The sequence below is a fragment of the Lissotriton vulgaris genome, chromosome 7, assembly GCF_964263255.1.
Source record: "Lissotriton vulgaris chromosome 7, aLisVul1.2, whole genome shotgun sequence".
NCBI lineage: Eukaryota > Metazoa > Chordata > Amphibia > Caudata > Salamandridae > Lissotriton > Lissotriton vulgaris.
The window spans coordinates 766,801,370-766,827,135 of NC_141695.1; positions in this window are offsets into that span (position 1 = coordinate 766,801,370).

Here is a 25,766-nt window from a genome sequence, read left to right on the forward strand (position 1 = left end):
TTTAGGCCCAGATCCTTGTACTGGGGTGAATGTATGACATTGTTCTACATTCTGTCCATCAACTGTGTTTTTTGCAATTTTCACCCCGAGTGTGCTGGGTATACTCAGACGTGAGTCCCAGGCTCTCCACACCACTGGAGTCAAGCTATCCAGGCTGAATGAAGGCTGATAGACAGAAACCGGTCCTTGGATGCTTGATTCCGGTCTGGGAAAGACATGGCTTGGTAGTTCGGACTGGACTGTTCCCATGGGGCACAGGGTCAGAGCTGATTTGCATATAGCCAGTGTCTAACCCAGGGTGGTGTGGAGTGCAAAGAAACGACAGATTTAGGCCCAGATCCTTGTACTGGGGTGAATGTATGACATTGTTCTACATTCAGTCCATCAACTGTGTTTTTTTGCAATTTTCACCCCGAGTGTGCTGGGTATACTCAGACGTGAGTCCCAGGCTCTCCTCACCACTGGAGTCAAGCTATCCAGGCTGAATGAAGGCTGATAGCCAGAAACTGGTCCTTGGATGCTTGATTCCGGTCTGGGAAAGACATGGCTTGGTAGTTCGGACTGGACTGTTCCCATGGGGCACAGGGTCAGAGCTGATTTGCATATAGCCAGTGTCTAACCCAGGGTGGTGTGGAGTGCAAAAAAACGATGGATTTAGGCCCAGATCCTTGTACTGGGGTGAATGTATGACATTGTTCTACATTCTGTCCATCAACTGTGTTTTTTGCAATCATTTGACTCGTGGCAGCCTCTCTGTCTTGCATATGATGCCATATGTGCACAAAGACAGTGCACTCTGCTTCTCTGGCTAGGTTGGTGCTGTGTAGCAGCCTATATGTTCTAGTCCCTTTACCTCACCGATAACACACACTATCAAGGCTGATCCCTCCTCCTTCCCCTGCCTCTAGCATAATAAAAACCATGAAACATAACAAATGACCTACATAGTAAATAAAAAAAACCTGCATATTACAATGATATTCTGTGCGCGTTCCTCTCACACCTCCTCCTCCTCCATCACACTGCTAGCTGCTGTGCCCCAAGACACAATAATGCATTGCTCACTCCTAGAAGACACCAAAACCCTTTCTCTACAGAATCACAACAACGCTTTGCCAACTGGTCGAATCCCCAAATTGTAGCTTGCTACCTACCCCAAAATGCACTTTGACACCCCACAGCAGGGTACAAAGCAATACATAAATGCAACAGCACAATAACTTTTTGAGCAAGCCTGCGTGTGCACTAGAAAGACACTGGGGCATATTATCAAGGGGGTTTATCTCCGCGTTTTTGGCTTTAAAATCCAAGAAAGCGGAGATAAAATTATCTCCCTATTACCAAGCTGTCGCTAACACCAGTTAGCGACAGCTAATAGGAGATAGCGACCATCTTGGGCCCCGCTTTGCAAGTCAGTGATATTTATCACTAATGACATGCAAAGTGGGCATGCCAAGATGTTAGCAACTGGAAACAGTTCCTAACATCGCTATCTCCTATTACCAACTTTTGGAGATATTCCCGCTAAGCGCGAATATCTCCAAAAGCTAACACCTGCCCTGAGCAGTTCTTAGCCATGTTATCCAATGGGAGGTGGATAACATGGCTAAGAGCATTTGCTCGATAATGCATGAATATCGCTGACTTTTCAGCGATATTCATGCATTGCGGCCGTTTTTTATCACATTTGCGATAAACCTTGCTAATAGCAAGGTTTATCTGCGATAAAAATCGCCGATGTGCGGCGATAGTTTTTGTCTCTAAACAAGTTAGAGACAAAAATTATCGCTAGTTGTTGGTAATATGCCCCACTGATTTTAATTATGCTTAAGTGAGCTCTATAAAATATAAAGAATCTCAGAGGAAGATGCCTTGCAATGTGGAAATCACCATCAGCTAGGATCCATCCGTTTTGAGTCCTGCTGTGTTTTCTTTCTGCATTTACTGCTCAGAGCTCATTTGAAAAAGAGGAAGTTATTTTTCTCAAGATCTATGGCTTCATTTATAGTTTAGGACTAGCTCAGGGGCTTAATTGACTGTTGGCTGTCAGTCACCAGGATCCCTCACAGACAAGACAATTAGGTTCCAAGCAATTCTGTGAAGCATTTAAGGCGATCCTCTAACTTATTCATAGTACATGATTTGTGTTGTACCTATTTGGTAGAGTCAAGTAAGTAATTGCATGTTTTTCTGTTTTGTTGCAGGGAAAACCTATTACGTTTTATGTGCCTGCACCTCTGACAGTTAACCTTTCACGTCTTATTGGATTACATTTCTCAAAGAATTGTCGGTAAGGTTCTTGCGTTGAATGGTTTTAGATCTCTATCTAGCACTTTAACATTCCCAGTGTGCACACTGATATGGCTCTGTCTGTTGTTTTTTCCAGGCAGCCAATCTTTCTATTTTACTGAGAGTCACACTATCTTAAATAACTTTGGTTGCAAATATACTTGAAGAGGGCTCTCAAAGTAGGGCTCAGTGTTCATGCTCATTTGAGATATGATGGTCTGCATTGAAGGGCGTTTAGCCCCGTTTGCTGAACTATTCTCAGATTTGTATGTGCACGTTGAGTTCTGTTGCAGACATGCATGTGTTGTGTTGAAAACAGTTACCATTGCTTTCTACGTTTATAGTTCATGACTGTCTTTTGCGCATACATTTTGTAGATGATTTTGAGATGTAGGGGCAGATTTATGTTAACTGGCGCATCCCCAGGGATGCGCCAGTTAACATGCGCCACAGTGCGCTACAGCTCCGCCAGCCATGGTGCGCCGCATTTATAATGCGGCGCACCATGGTGCAAAAACGGCACAGATGCGTGACGCATCTGTGCCGGAAATGTGGCGCATTGCTGGAGTTGCGTCGCAAGCGCGACGCAGCTCCAGCAAGGCTCGGGTGTGCCCCATTTGAACAATGCTGCGTCAAGACCTACGCCTGCTTCAAGCAGGCGCAGGCTTTTGACGCAGCATTGGCTTAAAAGTGACTGAGTGAAATCTCATAGATTTCACTCAGCCACTTTTGCGAGGCGCACCTGCCCCGGAACGCCCACCCTGCGCCGGAACGCCCACAAGCGGCGCAGGGCTTTACAACGTGACGCATCTGCCTAGATGCGTCACGTTGTAAATCGTTCGTAGGGATGCGCCACGTTTACGCTGCCTTGCGTGACGCAACAGCGGCGTAAACGTGGCGCAAGGGCCTCATAAATCTGCCCCTTAGTATCTTCATTTTTAGGGTCGAACCTCAAGAGCACGCACTAGCGCATGCATCTCGCTTGCTAGACACATTTGTTAACAAGGAAGTCCTGGGAGCCCATAGATTTGTTACCATTTGTTGGCTTGAGTAGCACTCTGTTTTACAGCCTTGCAATTCGTCAAGGCAGTCCTATTATCATTTACGTTCTTCTCTGTGGACCAGGGACCAAGCACTGATTGATTAAACGTAATCAGTGCCCATCCCATGCTCCCGGGCGTGATCGAGGTTCTTTCTTTTTAACTTCTAGTGCCCAGCAAACACAATGTGTCTCTCTGGTAAAAATTTGCCTAGCAAAATTGAAAAGATTCATTTTCTGTAGTTAACTTTCTTTTATTTTGCCAAGTCTTCTTTTCTCAATTTACATTCATGTTTTTCTTTTGTTTTCTGCTCATGGGGCTGTTCTTAAAGGATGAGGATTACCTTGTTCTAAATGTTGCAAACCAACACTGTTTCTTTCTTTTTTTCCCCCACTTTGCAGAATTTATTTATGTTACCAACTTATTCACCAGCGCTTGAAAGAATTTTCAAAATAGTTTTTTGTTCAGATATTTTTTTTATATACAAAATGGAGAGGAAAAATAATACTGCAAAAGGCAGTACACTCCAAAAGTCAGCTGAAATTAGAAAAAAAGACCAGTGATATAATGGTACTAATAATAGTACACATGTTAGTACACATAGTAGTCATAGTAGTACACATAATAGTACACATAGCAAACATATTGGCACATATAATAGTGCACAAAGTAGTCACCAGTTGTGAAGCATTAAAAGACATGTATGGTGATAAATATATCTGTGGCTTGGTAGCTTGAAGTAATTGCAAAAAACTAGGCCGTCTAAATGGAGTGCACCACAAAAAAGGAAAAGAAATCCACTGGCTCATAAAGGAAAGAAGAAGAGAAGAAGGAGAGGGAAAAGGAAGGAGGGAATGTCTACACTGGGCAGGGAAAAGCTAGCCACATGATATAGCTCCAGGAAGTAACCCCAGTGGGAGGAAAGATGGAAGTGGGCTTTATGAGGGTTAGTTCTTCTGTAGCTATATATCAAGTGTGTCCCAAAGCAGCCGGGGTCCGAGGAACGATGAAGTTTAGAATATAGCGTATTATCAGCGCTTCTGACTGAGTATAGTAGGTTCCACCATTTGTCGGTGGCACGGGTTGAAATGGATTTCCAGTCAGAAAGAACAGTTTTAGTGCGTAGGGATAGGAGGAGGTCTATATAAGATGCTGGAAGAGGGTCTAGTTCAGTCGCTCGGGGTTGCCATGAAGGCCTAGGACAGTTGTTAGGAAGTCATTCTCAATTGGGACCCATGTGATTTGACATAGAAGATCTTGGCTTTTTGTCCATAATGGAAGTGTCATCTTGCATTTAAAAAACATGTGTTGAAGGTCCCGGGGTCTTCCTCACAACACTAACAGGTGGGCGAGTCCCGCAAACTAAGTTTGCATAATCTGGCTGGTTTCCAATATGCCTTGTGGATAGACAACAACCTGGATTGAACTAGAGCGGGTGGTTTTGGTATCAAAGGGAGAATTCCAGATCTATTGCCATGTTGTTTCACCAAGGAGGAAGGCATTTGTCAATTGGGTATTGGATTCCCATTTTTTGCTAGAAAGACTCAGAGATTGACCATTGTGTGTGTCAAGGCATTTTAACAGGCGGGAGGCACTATGACCACGCCTCCTATGATTGGCTAACTGGACAGGAAGGTCTGGTTCGTGAAGGGGCTTCAGTTTGCTCAGAAGTCTTTCATTTGAATACATTTATAAAGAATGATATTAGGAAGGTCAAAATGTATTTGCAGGGTGGAAAAAGGGATGGGGTTGGCCCGTGTCCTAGGCAATGTATGGTGTGTATACCTTTATAAGCCAATGGATCCCAAAATATTGTTTTATCCTCCAATTTAATTGAGCAGTTCAAGCATAGGGCAGCTAGGGTCAGGTCCTGTAGTCGATGTCCTAGGTGTTTGTTAAGCAAGAGTAATGAGGTTGTAGAATCTGTCGAAATGTGTAAGGAGCGTTCCATTGGAAGCCTTGATATTCTGTGGGATATAAGAATAGAGCTGAGGGTGGTGGTGTGGTGTTCTGGCTTGAATGTTGAGCAATAGGGTAGATAGGTCTCAGCTACCACGTTCCCAAGAGATCAGGAATGCTCTTTGGTGATGGGTATAGTCCAGGATTTTTATACCATAGGAGCACTTTCTCCTCTTCAAGATTTTCATAGAGATTCTCACCTTTTTACTTTTCCTGATAAATTCAGAGATGGAGTTGTCCATCAATTTAAAGAAGGAGGGGATAGGGTCACTGGAAGCATGCTAGAGATGAAGTTAATCAGTGGGGCCATCATCATCTTTGCTTTGTTAACTCGTCCTCACGAGGTGATATTTTTTGGTGACCATGTAGAAAGAAGGTCCTTGATTTTGGTTAGTGTTTTTTGTTCATTAAGATCAACCAACTGTTTAAGATCTGAGAAGAACCATATGCCTAAGTATTTGATGGCCGTCGGTTGCCACTTTAGGCCAAGATCACTGATTACAGCAGTTGTGCAGTGTATGTTTAAGAGGAATACCCCTGTTTTATCTTTACTTAAGGAATAGCCAGCCGCGCAAGAGTATCTGTTTATTTCCCTCACAATGATTGGTATGGCTTGTGAGGCATCTTCAGTAAATAGTAAAACGTTGCCTGCATATTCGGCCACTATGTGTCTGCCAGATGCAAAGTTAATACCCGTTATCCCTGGGTTATCTCTAAAAGCGGAGATTAGCAGTTTAATTAACAAAAGAACGAGCATGGGGAGAGCGGACATCCTTGGTGAGTACCTTGAGAAAGAGTGAAAGGTGGCAAGATGGCGGCCGAGCACTCAGCCGAGTGAGCTGGCGTTTGCTCTCACCTGGATGATTCATCCCTTCTAAGTACTATAATCGCCTGAGGCACCTCTACTGCAAGATTTGGGCTTACTAATCACCAGCCTGTGTGCCCTGCTCAGGATAATCGCGCATTCATCGAGTACTGTATCTGGCAGCCTACTCAGAACTCGGCGCAGACCGGCTTGTTATCTACCAGCTTTTTATCACGCCGCTTACCTTTGCACTCGCCGCGCATGGAGCTCCCGGAGACTTTCTCAGGGTAACATGGCCCCGAAACTTTGTGCAAAAACCACAGCAAAAATTACAGCAGCAAGGGCTCGATCTGCTGCTGCTGCTGCTCAAGCCAACAGTCTAGTGGAGCCAGCTGACCCAGTTAAAGCGCCACAGACAGTGCGAAGAGGCGAAGCTACCGGAGGCAGCAACCAGACAGCGTCTATGACGAGCGGTTAAAAATGCGGCAGTAAAAACTAAAACCCTGACCGACATTGGGGCCAGCAAGCAATTACAATTACTTCCCTCTAATGGAGTGTCGCTGTGTTCAGTGGTGGAAGTGTCTGTTTCACCGAGCCCCGCACTTGTGTCTGAAGTTCCTGCTGCAGTAAATAGGGTGCATATGTATTCTCAATTGAGCAAGGTCATCCTTTGCCACAGGGGCTCAATATCTCAAATTCATCAATTGTTATTAATGATGACAGTTCAGAAACCAGAGTTTTGCAGCCTGTGCCTGGTCTCCCGGTGAATGGCACTATGGGAACTGTAGTTCAGCAAATGGATGGTCAACAAATGGAGAGATCTTTAATTCCTGTGCAATCCCTCCCAGCCGCATATATTGCTGAGCAAAAGGCTCTCATTACCTGTCCTGCTGATGTTAATGAATCTTCCAGAGTGTTTGAAGGGGGGGATACATTTTTCTCCTTATCAGGGCACACAAGCTCATCAGTGGATGAGGAGGAAGATCAGGATAGAGAATGGCCTAATGATGGCAGCGACATTGGAGATTGGCGACTTAACGGAATTCTCAATAGTTAGGTCTCACCCCACGGTTCTCACACAGTTCGCAAGGCTAATAGTTCAAAAGATCAGAACACTTCAAGAAAGGACGGAGGTTCATCTGGCTTGCTGTCCTGGGACAGCTCTTTATCTGCACAGTCTGGCTTTTGGGGAAGCGCACTAATTAAGGGCTCTGTTCCACCACTTAATCCATCAGGTCTGCCCTCCTGAGATATCACACTTGCTGTCATCTACCTGACCATGATAGCGCATCGTGAAGAGTCTCGCCAGGAGAATGTTCGCACACAGAGCGCCTGCCGCAAAGTCCAAAACTCAATCCGCAGAATCGCCAAAACCTGTACTGACATTGCAGCCAGAATTGGAGAAGCAGAGGAGAGGATTTCTAATTTAGAGAACGCCCTGGCAACGCAGAAGGACTTAACAGACACGATTGGAGAACAAAAAGATGATATTTTGTGGAAGCTGACTGATTTAGAGAATAGGGCCAGGTGGAACAATCTTAGGATACTTGGGATCCTGGAAGGACGTGAGGGGGAGATGCCAGGTAATTTGTCGTCAAACTTTTCACAGAGGCATTCCCAGATGTTAAGCAGTAGGATTGTCAGCTCGAGGTGCAACAAGGGCATCGATTCCCATTCCAGCAGAGACAAAAATCGGGAACAACTGGGGATAAGCCCCGGGCAATTTCGATCTGTCTTAATAATTTTTGGGTGAGGAGAAGATTTATGATTTAGCTAAAACTGACAGAAAAAGACTGGGAAAAGATTATGAGTTCTTTGTCTGGACAGATTTTTGTCCAGCAACAGTTGAGCATAGGTGGCACCCCAGCTAACTAATATCTCCATTTCAGTCAAAGGGTGCCCAAGGGTATCTGCTTTTCCCTTCCAAACTGAAAATCATTTATAAGGGACAGACTAGATTTTTTCTCTCCGAAATACAGGCTAAGGAGTTTTTGGGCACCATATAGCTGAGTAGGTGCTGGTATTTGCCATACGTAATTTTTTTTCTAGCTATCCCAGGGGGGCTATTGGTTAAAAGATGGGGCGGGTCGATTGCATGAGGAGTTAATCCCTAGTTACTCCTTATTCTTCTTTTCTCTTGTTTTCTAGATGCAATCGTCCCTAACGCTTAGCCATTTACTATTAGGGGGTGAGGGGATCCAGATGAGAGCGGCTTATCCCATCACAAGGGCCTAGGTCCTGTTGCCACTTAAGGGGGTTGTAGGGAATGGGTGGGCGAGGGGGGGTGTTCTTTAGGGGGTAGTGGTGGGGTGAGGTGGGAGGAAAGGGGTAGGGTCACTATGGTTTTGGATATATATTGCAGTCATTGCTTTAAAATTGGACCATTTTGTTACGTGCTAGTTTATTTGTTTAAAAAATCAAAAGGTTTACAGTGGGGATCAAACTGTTTGTTAAGCTCTGATGGGGCAGGGTATATTTATTCTAAGTTCATGGAACATTTGTGGTCTCAATGATGCAAAAAAACAGATGTTATTCCCTAAAATTGCCTACACTATGCAAGTGGATGTATTATGTATACAGGAGACACATATACCTTGGGGGAGGCGTGAGTGCTTAAAACTGCCTGGATTCGACTGAATCGCATGCTCTAGACAGACCTCCATGACTAGAGGGGCGGTCATTCTGTTAAAGCGTGGCATCGGGGTCTGTACCAAGGTCCGAGAGGACAGGGTGGGCAGATGGGTTCTGGCTGAAATAGTGGTAGATAACAGACCGTTAACAATATGTTCGATATATGGGTCAAATTTAGATGACCTGGAATTGTTTAAATATTTAAATGTAGAATTAGCTGCTTGGTTGCATCCACTGATTGTATGTGGGGATATGAACATTAACTTATCTAGTAACTTTAATTTGGCAGGGGATCAAAAGGATTTTGGTAGGAAACCTAGAGTGTGTAAGGCTCTCCAGACCTTAGTGCAAGAACATGGTATGATTGAACTGTGGTATCAGCATAATAAACTTGATGATGGCTATACATATTATTTTGCCCCCACAATAAAACGGTCCAGTTGGACTATTTTTTTGCCTCTGACCAGGTGGCTTAAGTAGCATCTATCTCGGCTCCTCCAAGAATTTTATCAGATCATAATCCGCTGATTGTGGAATACCTTTGGCCCCGTGTAGGCAGAGCCCCTAGTGCCTGGACTTTTGAAAGGAAAATCTTGTCGGACCAGGCCTAGAATGTGGTTAGTTGAGTTCCTGAATTTCAATAGAGGGACTGTAACTGATCATATGGTCTGGGATACTCTAAAGGCTGCAGTCAGTGGTGAGACCAAGAGCTTTGCCTCCTTTTGCTTGAAGGCAGGACAAGAGTTGGTGAAGAGCCGTATTGAGGAGATTAGGCTCACTGAGTTGAAACTAACCTCCAGAATCAAGGACGGCCTTAATATAAAGTTGGGTCAGCAGGCAGTTGCTATAATTAAATCCAAACTCTTGGAGTCTGTTGGGCAGGACCTTGCTAGTAAGTACCTTCAATACCGCACTATGATGTTTGAATATGGTGAGAATTCGGGTAAGCTACTGACCAAGAGGCTCCAACACAAAGGTATGCAGAGTCATATTACTAAAATCCAGGATCAAAATGGGGTGGTACAGGATACCCAGGAGGGGGTAATCAATCTTTTTCAAAGGTTTTATGCTGCGCTATACACAGAAGATATGGGGAGCACTTTGGCTGAGTCTGAGATTGAGGATTTTTTATTACAAATTAGCAGAATGAACTGCTATCGGTTCCTATTACATGGGAGGAGGTTGAGCTAGCCATAAAATCCCATGCGAATGGAAAGGCCTCTGGCCCGGACGCTGTGCCTTTGGAGTTCTATAAGACCTTTCTTGTAGAGATCCGACAGCTGTTTAGCTGTTTTTAGGTCGGCACAGCGTGGTGTCGTTCCTGACTCTTGGCGCCAGACTACGATTGTTTTGTTAGAAAAAAAGGGAAAGTGTGAGTTAAGCCCATCATCCTTTCGTCCAATTTCACTCATAAACAGTGATAGTAAAATATACTCTAAAATCTTAGCATCCAGGCTTGCCAAGGTGATTGTCCCATTGGTTTCCCAGCGCCAACATGAGTTTATTCCGGGCAGGGACACGGCGGACCACGTTTGGCATGTCATTGCCCTATTGGATTGGGCTCAGGTCACTTCTTCTCCCCTCGGGGTGATCCTGTTGGACGCCGAGAAGGCATTTGACAGGGTCTCCTGGGGGTTCCTGCGGGCTGTGCTTCGTTGGAAGGGCTTCCGTAACGAATTTATCCAGGCACTATATGTCTTCCCAATGGCAGCACTACGCGTCACAGGTCAAGAGTCAAGGTATTTTAATATCAGTAGAGGCACCAGGCAAGGGTGCCCCTGCTCACCCTTACTCTTTGCTCTGTACATCGACCTGTTCCTTAGCAAAATCAAAGGGAATTTGGACATATCTCCGATAAGGATCGATGGTACAGAGTATCGGGCCCTGGCCTACGTGGATGACATTGGTGTGTGAACATCAGAAGTTTCTTCAGCCTTCTCTGCCATTAAGGTTTCTGCTGAACAGTTTGGATCGGTGTCGGGGGATAAGTTAAATGTGGCTAAAACTCAGGTGGTTCAAACAACTAATATGTCATACTCCGATGCCCCAGTGGTCAATGAAGCAACATATCTGGGAGTCAAGATCACTGCCATAGTAGAAACCATTCCGGATTTGAACATTCTTCTAGTAGTTCAGGCTGTAAACACTAAGCTGGAATCATTAGACCACATACATATTTCCCCTTACGGCCGCTGAAGTGTTCTTAAAATGCTGGTACTCCCAAAGTTTTTATATCTCTTCAGGAGCATTCCTTTAGAACTCCCATACAGCAGCTTGGCGAAGGCTGATAGGACCTTCCATAGCTTTCTATGGGGGTTCTCGCCGCTCCCGCAGGGCTGCCAAATGGATGTGTCTTCCGCGCGATCGTGGTGGTTGGGCAGTACCTAACCTGGTATTTTACTATTGGTCCGTGATGGTCAATTTTTGGGATTCCATTGCTGGGAGAAAATGTGAATGCTTTGCCATGCAATAGTCCTACTATCTATGAGATTGGTCTTGGCGCGGCAGCAAAGGGTATTTTGACGCAAGTTCTGGAGGCGAGTTATTTCAAGAAGACTAGGTTCAAGGTAATTATTGCTATATTTTTAGTTTGGCAGAAAATCTGGAAATTGTCTATTCCTAATGTTAATATTTATACATCATTTAAAGCAGCTCGACTTCTGCCCTCTATTTTCCGGGATCAGACTATATTTAAATGGCAGATATTTGGTATTCAGATTATACGAGATTTAGTTGCGGGTGGGCAAATACTTTCTTTTTCATATTTGTAAATGTACAGGAATTTATATAGCACAAATCACCGAGCGGTTTCTAAGCGCTTGCCTAGGGAACCCGTCCTGGTATTCCCCTGTGAGGGATAAGTTTCAGTTGAATACTCCTGACTTTTTTAAATATCTCCAGGTTAGAAGTTTTATTCATAAATATCTCAGTGAAACCCCCTCAATGCTAGATAAGCTAATTATATGTGAAGTGATTCAAAAGCAAGCTAAAATAGGTACAGTGTATCAACATTTGTTGTCCGGCCTTCCGGACGATCTGAAGGCACAAAATCTTAAGTGGGAGGGCAAATCTGGGAAGACCGGGGTTGATTTGAGGCCTGCACTGGATTTAGCCAATGACGTCATAATTTCTGGTAGCCTCCGGACCCAAAGTTACATGGCAATGTTCGATCTTTATTATAGCAAAATGGGGTGGCAGGAAGGGAGATCATTGTGCAAGGTGTGGGCTGTACTCATCGGACTCTATTCATATGTTTTATTCTTGTCCGAATCTGCGTGAATTTCTGATTGATGTTGAGCGTTTTATCAACTCTACTCTTAATATCCTGTGTTCACTCTCCCCAGAGATGGTGATGATGGGTTATGAAGGTGCAGTAGGGGCTAGAAATACGTGGTATGTATCCGCGTTCTTGTTCATAGCCATGTCAATGATTCAGCTATGTATTACCTCGCAGTGGTTATGCCCTGATGCACCTACATCCACTAACTGGAGAGCCAGGTTACTTGCTATTTACAATCTGGAGTTCTCAGTATTCTTACTAAAGGGTAGGTGGAGGCGGACTGGGTTGCAATATCTGGGCCCGGTCGAGGAATGGCTAAAATAGCTTGTGTGTCCATCATATTCAAGATGTTTAGTATTATGTTTGTATAGTTCCATGAATTCTTGCTGTCTTTTTTTTTTTTTTTTGGTTCCCCTACCCCACTGATGACCTTGCTTTATTAATCACTTTCTCCCGCTGTTTATGAAATCTGATGTATGTAATTGCTTTGTAATTGACAGCCATGACAGCAGTGTCAGGTTTTTACGTTCTTTCAAAAAATTAAAAATAAATTATAATAAAAAGAGTGAAAGGTTGGGTAAAAATGACCAATAACCCTTATGCTTGCATTTTGACCTGACCAGAGATCAATAGTAATCTATATCAAGTTTTTACCAAGGTTATATTTGTGTAGGGTGGCATGGAGAAGGGACCTGGAGACCTTGACAAAGGCCTTTTCTGCAACCAGCCCTAAGGTCAGTGTTGGGGAGTGGGATAGTTTAGCTCTTTCTAAGACTTCGCCAAGGTAATATTTGTGCAGGCTGGCATGGAGAAATGGCCAGGAGACCTTGCTTCATCCAGCGCTAAGGATTCGGTTAGGAAGTGGGATAGTTTAGCTCTTTCTAAGACACAGCAGAATGTCCGATGTTATTCGCTGCAAGTCTGCCCTTAAGGAAGCCTGTTTGTGAGTTTGGGATCAACAGTTGAATGACCGCTTCGAGTCTGTGAGCTGCAATGTTTGTGTAAATCTTGCAGTCAATATTAATAAGGGAGATCGGTCTGTAATTTTTGACATTTAGAAGGTCTTTCCTTTCCTTAGGTATCACTATGATGGTAGGTTCAGTAGCAAACCTATTAATGAGGCCCGAAGAGCCATATTGATGAAAACTACTTGAAGGGTGCCTGTCACACTGCTGGTAAAGTTTTTAATAGAATTTCGACAAATAGCCATTTTGGCCAGAGGTTTACCCAGTTTTGAGGGAGCGTATCACCAGATGATTTCTTCCTCTGTGATGGGTTTAATTTTATTATTTATTTATTTTATTTATTTATTTAGTGTTTTATAGAGCGCGAACCAGACTTGTGAGGGTATCAGAGCACTTTACAGCAGCAACAGGTGGGATACAAAGACAAAGAGATAGGGACAGGTAGACATAATATATTGGTAAAACAAAAAATCATAATACCAGGATACATTAAGCTAGAAAAAGCAGTCTAAACAAACCGGGAGGTTTGTTCGGAAGTGCTGGGTGGGTATCATAAGGAGAAAAGGCCCAGGGATAGTGCTGTAGCGATAGGTGAAGCCAGGTTACAGAGGTGATTGTAACTTGAGCGTTAGGAGAGAAATGTCCCCATTAGGAAAGTTGTGGCCTCCTTTTTGAAATGTGCTAGACGATATTCTTCTAATGACTGGTGGGAGTGAGTTCCATATTCTTGGGGCAGCCCCAGAGAAGGCCCAATACCACATTCTTTTTTTCCTGAAGAATGGAAGTTGGAGCAAAAAGTCTCTGGCGGACCAGGAGTTTCTGGTTTCTTCGGATATCACGAGTTTCTGGGTGAGAAATGCAGGGGACTTTGAGGAAAGAGCCTTGTGGGTGATGCAAGCCAGCTTAAATTGGATTCTGGCCTCAAGAGGAAACCAGTTCAGAACTTTAAGGTGGGTCGAGATATGGTTGAACTTCTTAATGCCACTCAGAAGTCTTGCGGCAGCGTTGAGGCAGGCTTTCAAGGGCGCCAGCGAGATCTTGGGTAGGCCTGAGAGGGGGGAGCATCCATATTCTAGCCTAGAAATGACTAATGCCTGAATTACCGATTTTAGATCTGGGGTGTCGAGGAATGGTTTCAGGTTTCTTAGGTAGGTCAAATGAAATCTGGCAGTTATGGGGTGGGCGTAAAATCCATTTCGCGGGCGAATTTGCGGATTTTCCGCGATTTCGCCATCCACGAATCTCGCGAAATCGCTGTAAAATCCGCGGTCCAGCGGGGACGAATTTTCAGCCAAGCAAGGGTTACAGCAGCAGGTGCAAAAGTTGAACCTAATTTCTTTGTAACCTTTTACAAAAGGGTTACAAACAAATTAACTTCAACTTGGACACCTGCTGCTAATTGCTTCCTGGCGCCTCGTTGCCTATTTGCAACTATTCTCTGACCCTGCTCTGACCCTTGAAGCAGGGTCAGAGAACAGTTACAAGTAGGCAACGAGGCACCTGTCCAAGGAATTAAACCTCATCAGGAAGCACTTACAGATATAAAAAACAGGAAGAAGGGAGAGGATGGCAAATACACCCATTTTGAGTTGTCAGGAGGGGTTCAACTAAAAGAGACCTTTACAGCACAATTTTCATATGCATTTTGCTAAAAATAAAAAGCTGTATGTTCTGGAGGGGCAACTCAGGAATCTGGCACTTCAAAGATCCGGCCTCTCTTTCTTTCTCTTGTTCTCTCTCTCCCTCTCTCTTTCCCTCTCTTTATCTATCTATCTATCTATCTATCTATCTATCTATCTATCTATCTATCTATCTATCTATCTATCTATCTATCTATCTATCTATCTATCTCTCCCTCTCCCATAAACAACTGCATGGGTAACTTCGCTATGCAAGCGGCTCGCGAAGACGCAAAAATCCCCGCGAACACGCAAAAAACCCAGCGAACACGCAAAAAACCCCTCGAACACGCAAAAAAACAAAAATCCGCAAATTCACACAAATTCGCGAATTTTGCGGATCGCAAATTCGCAAATCCGCAAATTCACGGATCGCGAATTCGCAAAATTCACCCATGCTTAGAGGTAATATGGCCACGCATGTTCAGGTTGCCGTCTAAGAAAATTCCAGGGGGTTTAGTAGAGTCCACAAGGGTAGGAGAGCAGTTTAGCACTGTGATAGCCTTGATCCATTCTTGAATGTCTGTATTGTGGTTAGGTGCTGAAATTAAGAGGAACTCTGTTTTTTTAGCTTTGAGTTTTAGCTGGTTAGATGTGAGCCAGTGAACAGTCAACTTCAGGGCCTCATTCGGGGAGCGAATGTCCTCAGAAGAGATTTTGATGTAGAGCTGTGTGTCATCGGCATACATGTGGTAGGAGATATTGGCAGTGCACAGCACTCTGAGAGCGGTTCAAGTTAAAGATTGAAGAGGGTAGGGGACAGGGTTGATCCTTGAGGCACTCCAACCATGATCGGAGAGGGAGCGGACAGGTTGCCATTGATCTGGACTCTCTGTGAGCCATAAATCTACATATCAATAACGATGAACAGGGTCTAGCAAAGTTGTTTATGTTCCTCTTAGAGTTTAGTTGTATATAGATTGGTCTTTAAAAAGTATTCTTAAAAAAAAAAAAAGATGTAACACCTCACCCACACTTCGTGACATGCTTCATCATAGGGCTGCTAGTTTCCCAGCACCAGCTGCTGCTAGATGGGTTCAACTAGGGCCCTGAATTAGGAGCAGTTTCTTGGACATATGAAGGGTAGTAAAGGAGTCAAATTACATTCAAAGGAGTCAAAATGAAGACTTTTATTGAGGACTATTGAGGGTTAAGCAAATCTTATACAAGAATAAAAGCATAAAGGGCGTGGCATGCACAGTATTGATTATGGTACCTGTTAGAAACGGGACCCTGGCCGGCCAAGACTCGCGTCGAGGTCAGTCAGGGATCACCATTTCTAAAGTCAGGGCAGGGGAGTCACACACCAAGGCAACCCCCACTCGCCCTCTAGGTAGCGTGGCGCGAGCAGTCTAGGCTAAACTTGGAGGCGGTATGAGTTAAGTATTTGCGCACGCACCCCAGCAACAACACCCAAGGCCCACCACAAAGAAAGACTCTACACAAGGATATATATAAAAAATAGCCTTTGTATTTATAATAAACAAAACACATTAGATAACACACAAACTTTACAATGTGCCAGGGGCACGGGCAAAAATTACAAGGGGAATTATTTACAGGACAGGGCCACATGGACCACTGTCAGGGGTAGGCACTTGTTAGATACTAATACTGGTAGATATACACTTATGTCGTAAACATAGAATGAGTAGCACCAAAATTATAAAAGCAACACACATCCAGTAATCACTGGAAAAATCAGGACCTTCTACGCAACCCTAAAACACTGTAGGAAATCACGCAGGTAACTAGGACCTAAGGAAGGAATACCAACACCTAAGCAATTCACTCTTAGCAAAGGGAAGGAAACCTACACATAAAATGAACCATCAACCATCTACTATGCAGGTCACATTTAGCATAAGGGGATAACCATAAAATACCTAATCAGGTCACTTTTAGAAAAGGTGCAGGTTAGAACACATGCGCAAGAATTATATCAACAACAAATTACAATGCGCGGGGTGCACAAAGCACAACACTCAAAAGGTCCCTCAGGCCAACTGGCCTCGAAAGGGGCGGAATGCCCTGAGTCTCAGTGTCAGGGGGGGTCTGTGCAGGCAGCACAGAACACAAAGCCTAAACGTGGCAACTGTCCACTAAGTGCTGGACAGTTGTAAATATGATGCACAACGTTGGAGCCAGGAGGGCTCAAGAACCAAGGTGGGCAAGGAGCCTCTCAGGGGCTCACCAAGCAAAATGTGCAAATAGAGCTCAGCGCTCTAAATCAATGCAAATGGCCTCACAGAGCCTCGTGGCTCTCAACTTAAGAAATGCTGCCCACGTTGGAGCCTCGCTGGGCTCAGAACACACAACTTGCCCCCAGGAGCCTCGGGGCTCCAATCTGGATGGCAGGCTTCGTTGGAGTCCCTCACGGGGGACTCGCGATCAGGTAAATGCCCCCTGAAGCCCTCGGGCTTCACAAAGTAGTGCGCGCAAGATCGCGCTACGGGGGAGGGGCGGACACCGAAAATGTGTCCCGACGCCCCTCTCCCTCTTCCATGCACTCACCGGCTGTCTCAGGGCGGGCGGGGCTCCTCTCTCCTCCCGGGGAGCCTCCCAGCAGCAGCGCGGGGCTCCTCTCCACACGGGGAGCCTCGCGGACACGGGAGCAGGCTTCCTCGGTCTCCCGCCTGGCCTCGTCACGCCGTCCTTCTGCCTGACTTCCGCCGGGGCCGCCAATGGCAGCGCGGCCCTGGGGGTCAGGAGGCGGGACTTCCGGGTCGCTCTAGGCAGCGGCCCGGCAACAGCTTTCAGGGCTCCCGGGCTGCGGCGGTGAACACGGGGCAATGCCGGGTGGGCACCAGCTTGAAATAAAATCAGCACAACGGGGCAATGCCGGGTGGCACCGGCCTTCAAATTAAAAATAAAGCGAGGTGGGCACTCGCTCCTCCAAAAATCGGCAATATCGGTCCCAATGCCGGGTGGCACCGGCAATGCAAATACAGCGCTCCCAAGCGCTTAGGGACTATAGAAGAGCGCGCTCAGCGCTAAAAAGATAAGCAAAGCGCTATTGAGCGCTGGGGCACCAGGAAAGCGCTCCTAGCGCTATAAATCAAATTCAGGGCGCCTCCAGGCACAGGAAAGCTCCAGCAGGGTCTGGAGGCAGGCAGAGGGGCAAGGCAGGGCCAGAGCCAGCGCACTGGGTCTCCAGGCAGGGAGACAGCCAAGTGGCGGTCCTCTTGGCCCCTGCAGCAGCAGCAGCCCCCTCTGGCAAGATCCTAGGCAGAACCAAGAACAGGACAAATTGTATGGGGACACAGCCCCTTCTTATACAGTAAAACCCCTTTGTCTCAAGGGTGCAGGGTGGGGGAAAAACCAGTTGCAGCTGGTTCTGAAGTACTCTGTTTACCCCAACCACCCTCTCTATTCACTGGCAAGGCTAGGGCCATCAGTCGCACTACAGGGGGTGGAGCCAGCATTGTCCGGGGAAAGTCCAGGCCCATCAGGGACCAAGTGCACTCCTCCCAAGCCATCAAGCATGCTGATCTCACACTCACCACCGGGCAGACCCATCCAGCCTTCCTGGAGCCAGGCTCACCAGCCAGCTCCAGCCAATCACACTGCAGACATATTTTACATTAATATGCCAAGTCCAAGAAATGACATTTCTACACATTCCACACTCATGCAACATACATCATTGCAAAGCATTCATTCCCACGAACACGCACATACCAAACTCGAGCATGCACTCCCCACACATCAGGAATTACTAGGGACACAGACATTCCCCATGCATCCCTATGGGAGAGCAGGCCAGCCTAACTACATGCACACACTTTACTCTGGGGCACAGAGAAAAAGTGCACACAGACCAGAAAATCATACATACATATCACAGATTAAAAGCAAAAAGATTAGGGGTGAACCTGCCATAAGGGCCAAGTCCAACAGTACCTCCTTCAAATCTTTTATCCAGGGCATCAACTTTAAGCTCTACCCAATGTGTGAGTAAATCACTAGTCGTTCTTCAGGACCTTTATTAGCATTCCCTAATTCATGTGCTAACCCTAATAGACTCATATAAGTGGTGTAAGGACAGTGGATGAATTACCTACCTGTCAAAGCTCTTCTTGTTGTCGTGAAATTGTACTAAACCTTGGTATAATTGAGCAGCAGGTGAGTGAAGGATGGGGACCCGCCCTCCCCCTTTCCACTGAAAGAAAGCAGACACTAGGAGGAAGAGAAAAAATACAAATGTGCAGAGGGTCTGAACAATAGACAGCCTATACCGAATACCATGGAAGAAGTCTCAGACTTCGCCTACAGATTTCTATAACTCAGAATTTAAAATACGAATTTGAAGCAACATTTGAAATGGTCTGTCGGAGTGTCGTATGGCCATTACAATGCAAACCAATTCTTGAAGAAAGCTGGCATGTTGAATATACTTAGGGGCAGATTTACAAGCCCCTTGTGCCACATATGCATCATTTTTAACATGGGAAAAATGACTCAAAAGTGGCGCAAGGGGCTTGTAAATCTGCCCCTTACTGTTAGGAATCTGAAGTGATCAGCTCAGTCACTAAATACGCCCATGATAGTTTGCATTCCACAGAGTAAACCTGTGCCAATTCATATATCTTGCAAGAAGACTGGAGCAATGAAGATACCTCGCAATTATTAAATTACCGATTACAATTTTAAAACAGCTGAAATGCACTGGTCATGTAGAATTAGAAATAACAGTTACAAAAAATTACCAGAGTTCTGAAATGACTTGTCACAATCCCTAGGTGGACGGAAATGAATGTATTTTCAGAATATCACGTTCACAGAGCTGAACTCTGAAGTGACAGAGCATAATCCCATTATCCAAAAGGGAGATAGAAATTCTGAAACCTCAGGTCAGAAATCTCAAATAATCCATCAAAATTATGAAACAACCTATCACAATTCTGAGATGGCCATCAGGCACCTGAGGATCCGATGTGAATGCAAGAAACACAATGGGGCATATTCTCAAGGAGCTATTGCTGAGTTAACTGCACTTTATCTCAGCCAAAGTCGCAATAAAGTTCCCACCCCATTTACAAGCTGGTGCTAACAGCCCATAGCACCAGTTTACCTGCGATAGCAGCCACAAAAAACCTTGCCACAGATGACCCCCGCAACTATCGCTAATGAGATGCAGAGTAGGCATTTCCGAGCTAAAAGCTGCATCAACACCACTCTGCAACATTCTCAACGGTCACTCAGATCGCTGATAAGATCCCAAAACAGGCGATAAGGCGCGTTAGCAGCAGGAAACTAACACCTGCTCTGACCTGGTGTAAAGTCGGACCACAGCCTGCACCATAAATCGGAGCCAAGGTCAGAGCCACACCTGAAGAACAGCAGATGCCATGGAGCCACTGAACATGTGGGACGAACACCCAAGAGGGCCACAACACCCACCGCCACCACACCCAGGACCCTCCTAACCCCCAGACCCACACCGCCCCCACGGACCACCAATGAGGCAGTGCAGACAAAGAGAGCGACCCCAGAAAATGCACCAACCTCAAAGACTCAACACCAGAGAATGTCATTGCCCACTACAGGCTCAAAGGGACAAACCACATCAGCACCTTGACCACCATTGGCTGACGGTACCAACACAGCGGACAACCAACATCCCACCTCAGACAAAAATGCTGGCCGTGATGCACCTGTTGGCCTCTGGTACCCACCAACCAACAACTGCCAGAGTTAAATAAGTCACACAGCCAGGCCAATTCAAGTCCCTCACAACGGTCATGGATGACACCATCAGCTTGGTACCCCACTATCTATACATCTCACACCCTGCGCAGGAACAGCTGGAGACCAAGCAAGGCATCTATGGCACAGCTAGATACCCACACGTGTCAGGGGCAATTGACTGAAGACATGTTCTACTTGTACCCCCTTGCAACACTGCACACAGTATCCCACACATGTACAGGCACGTACATCTCCTGGGAATCTCCACCAACCTCATTGCCAACCACCGAGGCAGTGTGCACGATTCAAACACCTCCTACAGTCCATTATCAAGCTGAAATGTACACGTCACAAGCTCACATACAGCATGCACACCCACCCGACACAACAGCATAACTTACTTGGGAACCTGGGCCAGTCATGTACATTAGCCTTCAACGGCATGGCACTTCAGCCACACAAAAGCAGGATGTCTGAAGTGGTCGGGGCTATGCATGTGCGAAGGAGGCAAGTATCCTATGAATGAGAATGTACACAATGCCAAGTGTGGTGTGGATGTGATGGCCAGCCTGCGGTATGCAGACCACACACATATCCATGTCGACAGACCCAGCGGATGTATGGAGTATAATGGACAGTGGACGCAACCATGTCACCCCAGCCAGTGGGGAAGATCGCTGGACTGTAGCTTGTTACGTTCCCCCTGTAAGCGTGAGTGGGGTGGGCTGGCCCGGCGTACGCCAGGACAGCTTAGGGGTGTGAATAAAAGGCACGTAACCCTGGGTGTGGTCCACTTTCGGAATACCCAGCGCCTCTGGCATGGTGGCACCTCTCACCCCACCACGAGGCCGATGCTGTCTCTGTGAGCGGAGTTGCCTGCGATCCGGTGCACCTGCTGTACCCCAGGCGCTGGTCCCCAAAGCAGTCCTGGCTGCCCCTGCGTACCCGGGCCTCAATGCCCACCTGCTGACACCGGCGTGTGTCCAAGAGGGCCCACCACATGCAGGTGCTTGCTCAGAGGCCCACGACCCTGGCAACCTGCAACAACCGTCACGGCCTCCGCGAGCAAGGCGTGTAGGAGTCCTTTCTTGTTTACATACTCTACCGGCTGACACAGCAGACTAGTAGGTCACACATTTGTAACTGAGCCTTGATTGCACCATGGCAGGGGATGATGTTTATGGCTGACTGGAAATCACTATGCTCCCTTCGATGTGGTGCCACCAATTCTGTGCTCAGCATCACAACCACACATGCATGTGGGCCCACATGGACTACTGTTCCAGGGACACACTAAGCTTGAGTAGGTCACACATTTGGAACTGGGTCTTGATCATGCAATGGCCAGGTACACATGGCAATGCAGACTTTACATCACTATATTCCCTTCGATGTGGTGCCACCAAGTCTGTGCTTAGCCTCACAACCACACGTGTATGTGGGCCCACGCAGACTACTGCCCGTGGCCTACGCTGCGCTCACGTAGTCACACTATTGGAACTGGATATGGATGATTCAAAGACAGAGTGCATATCAATGCACGCAAGGAGAGGCGTAAGAGGATGACGCGTTGTAAATGCGAGGGGAAAAGAAACATCGTTACTGAGGTAATCGGACACTGCCGACAACTGCCCTGGTGGCACTAACCTTGTGCATCGCGAGTCTACGACACGTGGTTGTGGGCCACTACTGACCGCTGCCTCCGGCCTACACTACGGTCCAGTAGATTACAGAGTCCTGATTTAGCAATGGCAGACTTCATATCAGTGTACTGGCATCATCACAGACTGCTTAGCCTCAGCCCAGGTGCCACTAAGTCTGTTCCCCAACAATCATGGACACTCTCTGGTTGAACTTTGGTGGCGTCTGAGTGTATGGACTAGGAGGTAGTTTTCATCCTCATATAGCTGATACCGAATTGTTGGTGGAAACAAGGCTGTCGCTTTCAACTTTTCCATTTGCTGATTCTGGATGAGATCAAACCTTTGCATCATGCCCTGGAGGACCCCTTCCACTGTCCCCGCTACCCTCAGTCCCATTCCCCTTGGAGCTCGAAGAGGACCCGCACAGTCTGCGTGGCCCTACCTCAGTGGATCGCAAGTCAAAGTCCCATGGCGGGGTGCCTGTGTCGGCTGCTGTGCATCCGGGGCCACTAACTCTGTGCTGGTCAGGTCCAGGACCCCTTCTTCTGAGATGTTGGATGGCCTCTGAGGCGATGGTTTTGGGGTCATCAACGCCATGTGTCTGTGGCCCTGCACTGTCCGCTGCCTCCAGCCACAAGCCACCACCAGGGCTCACACATCACATCTTATTCAGACTGGCATCACCGCAGGAGGCACACACCACCATTGCCAGGACCACCTCCAAACGCCATCTGCCAGAGTCAAAATAGTGGTACTGACAGACTAACGGAGTTGCTCGCACCTGTTGTGGATGCAATCCTCTGCCTGTTACCCTGCTCAGCACTCCATTCAATGCACCGCAACCCATGGTCCATCACTGATTGAGTGTTGTGCTGTGGAGATGTTGCGCAGCAATGTCACCTCAGGCAGTGTGGGGGACCTGGGACACTGACGTGGAAGATGATGCAGGTCTAACACACCCCACTGCATCTGCATCAGGATTATCCAGACGGTAAACAATACCAGACATTTTCTTCACATGAGTGCGCTCAGCTCCATTGCCCCTAACTCAGTGCACTGCAACTCAAGGACACTTCTGTTTGTATATTGGGTGACCTCTGTACTTGGTCCGGCTCCCTCCATGTTGCTCAGGAATTGACTCTGTTATGCAGGTGTATGTGTTTCCATTGCACTGGTGTCCATTATTCAGGTTGTAGCCAGCACCAAACACTCCATGCAGGCTGTCTTACACACACCTCACGCACATCTAGCACAGGAATCACTGTACATGTGGCCCTGCCAATGAAGGGGCCGGGCGCACGTGCCAGTAGCCAATTCAACATGATATCTGCATGTGTCCCTGTGGTATTGTTGTATGCATGAGTGCCCCGGGTCCTACCACAGTACTATGTGCTGTGTACAGCGGATACAACCATGTCACAGCAGGCAGTGGGTTGAAGCTTAGAGATGTGGCTTTGTCGATAACCACTCTAGTCGTCAGGGAAGTGGACTGGGCCATCGTACACAGAGCCAACACAGGTGTGTGACTGATGTTTGCATGCCCAATGGCGTGTTTATGTACTGGGTATGTGCATCTGCATGTGTCAATGGCAGTGTGGGTCTCCTCTGTGGGGTGTAGGTGGTCCCTGAAGGATGATAGACACCTACGTCTATGATCTAGTTTTCCTTCCATGGGCTCGGACCCAACCCACACCTGTTCTGCCACCTCCTTTTGGCGTTCTGTCACCTGGCATTGGGTTGCCATGTGTGGCTCGGTGACGTGTTGTGAGCCAGCCGTGCTTGCGGGTGGTTCCTGCTGTGGTCTGTTGTAGGATCTGTGGATTCCTCTACGCAGCTTGGCTGCCCTGGTCCTGGTGGTGGGTTGCATGGGATTCCCTAGGCCTGTTGTAGGCCATCAGTGTCAAAAGTGTGGTGGTCCTCTCCAGCATCACTGATGTGTGGTCTTCTGTGCTCTGCTGCAGGTGTTGTGTGTCCATCTGCAATGTGAATGGGACATTGTGTTGACATGTATGTTGCCGTATTGTTCTTTTTACATGCAGACTGTCAGACAATGTACATTGTGTCTGTTTGGAAGGTGCAGGAATTAGATGCGGGTCCATGTACATTTGGACTACATGACGGATGTATGGTTGTATGCGTACATTTCCATTTCACAGTTTCCAGCTCTGTCAGATGTAGTAGGCCTGTTTCTTTGTATGTGCGAACCCAGTTGTGTCCTTTGTTATGCAGAATCGTGTTTGCGCATTTGTACCACACTGTCGTCACTGTGGGTGTGCTGTTCTTGCTGTGTGTGTGCTACGGGGAACATGGCCATGATACTGGGTCATTTGGGTGTGCAGTGTGCTACTACTCATTGTGCATGTGTGCCAATGTGCCCATCTCCCCCCATCGCCCCAGTCCCTGGTGGTTACTCACCCTGTTGATGTTGTGTCAGGTCCTCCCGAGCTGTGCCCGGACTCCTGACTCCTTGCACCGTCTCCGCACTGATGACTGTGGCCTCCGTTTCCTCCATCTTCTACTGTGGCGCAGGACTCCTGCCTCCTGTCCCCATTGCAGCCTTACTGTTGGCAGCGGATTTGTGCCTGTTTTAGATTTTCACATCATGCCAGCTCCTCTTGACCTCCTCGATTGGCCTCCTCGACACTCTGACTGCATCCATGTTGCTAAGAACTTTGGATTGGTTTTGGTGTGTTGTATTTGTAACTTTTTGGTGCTTTTTCCCGCCAGATGCGTGGTGTTTGCAGACCTGTCGCTAATTTTTGCTGCTCTTTGTACCACGATTGGCCTCATCGCAGGATTTTTTGCGTTTGCATTTCGTATTTTTGCGGAATGGTGTAGATTTTAACATGGACATTTGACGCGTTATCTGGAGAGTATCACATGGTACCGCCGTGTTGAGAATGCTTGGTTAACATAGCGTCATTTTCCTGTGATAGATGCGAAGTTGGTAATTGTGTTAAGTAACTTTTGCGATGGTTATCACACGTTTTTGAGAATATGCCCCAATGTCTAAAAACATGTTTACATCTAAATACATCTAGCCGGACTACTATTGTTTTGCTGGTCATTTTTATTTTTAGGAGCTTTCCAAGCCTTACTCAGGGGTAACACAAGTCCCCTCAGCCCCTGAGACCCCATGGAGCCCAAAGCCGCCAAATACCCATGAGAGAGGGTAGTCTGGGAGCCCTCTCAGCCCATTAACACCTTTTGCAAGGTTTTTATGGGGATCATCAAATTACTCCATTGGGTTTTTAGTGCGGAGTATGATCCAGGTAGGATTGCAGAACATTTGCATCAGGTGTCTGTGAAAAAATTGCTTCCTGTCAGTGCAATTGGGGGAGTTTCTTTGAAAGATTAATGCCGAAGTTGGTGCCTTTGTATCATTATTCCCTGTTCTTTTCTGTAGATTGGACATGCACACCTGGCGTCACAAGCACATATTGGCATTCTATTTCTTAGAAGTTCTAGCCTAACTCAGTAAAGGTTGCCCCTTTGGATGATAGACAACTTATCTACCTCTACTCCCACCTGCACGTTCACACCATTAGGGACAACCGTTGCATCCGAGACAACATCCCAAAAATCAATTTGTACTTTGCTGGACTTACTAAGTCACTATCAGCCACCAGGCAAATTGTAGCTGCATAAGTCAGGAGGAAGTGTTCAGTAGTTTGACTCCAGTCACCTCTTTGGACAGTTGTCAACACCTCAGTGATCTGCTTCCCTCCCTGTACAGCTCCGCCTGGTAGATGCTACCCCTTGCAGGTTTAATGACCCTGGTTGG